Raw genomic sequence first — 1,279 nt, 5'->3', positions numbered from 1 at the left:
TTTTTTTTTTTTTTTTTTTTTTTTTTTTTTTTTTTTTTTTTTTGATTCTCAATTGTAGCAGTAGCATTTTGGTTTTTCATTTTGGTTTTTCATTTTGAGGGAGCCCAGATTTGTTCTTGTTAGGTGGATAACAGGTGCTGTAATTATTACTCCAACTTTTTACTTTTTTTTTTCTTGCTTTTTTAGGCCTTTTGAACCTACTTTGTATGCTGTTGAGGACTTGATTATCTTCATGTTTTCACTTTCTTTTAAAGGTGGGTAGTTTGGTAAGTAATGTTGGTTGAGGTTGAGGTGAATCATGAATGGAAGGAATCCATTGAAAAGCTTTTTGTAGTGTTCTCCACCATTTTTACTTTATCCATGCATGCTTCAATTAAACTAATCACTCACCTTTCTTGAAACTTGGTTGCTTATCTGTACATCTCTCTTGGAAGTTGCTAAAGAAATGCCTAGGGCTTGTGCACCCATTTTTACTATTCATTTGTCACTTGGACTTCTTGATAAGGACAACTGTATAAGCTATATGATATGCTCCTGGAAAAATGGTAAGTATACTTTTAAAAAGTAATATTTTGTTTATGTGATTAAAAGAAGAAAAAGTAAAGAACAAAACTATGACTTTTAAAAAAAAAAAAAAAAAAGTAGGATTGCACTTCAATCTTGAGATCTCTAATAGCAAGAGATGGCAATTTCAATCCGATTTGGACAAATTATTGTGTGGACCATAACAAAAAATATATTATTCGTGTATTGAATGTACATTATATAAAATAATATATTTTCAGTACTCAAATAATGTAGTTTTTTTTTAAATACAATGTACATTTTAAGTACATTATTTGTATACTGAATATACATTATTTTGATAGTATGGTCCACATAGTTATATAGACAATGGTCTACACAATAATGATTGATCCGAATTGTGGCCTTGTGAGTATTCACCCGACTCACCGTGATCTAGTGTTATCTCTACTGACCACTCTTGCCTTGTGGTGTTTGTGAACGAGGTAAATCACACGATGTCAATCCGTACTTCTTTATCCTACGTCTTGTTGTTAGCAAACAGAGCTATCAACTTATTTTGGATTCATAGACTAGGTAACCCCAAGAATGTGTGGTAGTGGTGTTTTTTTAATCAAGTAAAACTTCACAAGTTAAAAAAGGGTAAAAAAGAAAAGAAAAGAAAATGCATTAGTAAATATAGTATTACTACTTGGTCCAACTATGCATCTTGTTAGTATTCACAAATTGGGCATTGAAAAGCTAAACAAGTAAT

This window comes from Ipomoea triloba, chromosome 10 (assembly GCF_003576645.1).
Source record: "Ipomoea triloba cultivar NCNSP0323 chromosome 10, ASM357664v1".
Lineage (NCBI taxonomy): Eukaryota > Viridiplantae > Streptophyta > Magnoliopsida > Solanales > Convolvulaceae > Ipomoea > Ipomoea triloba.
This window is presented reverse-complemented; position numbering follows the sequence as displayed.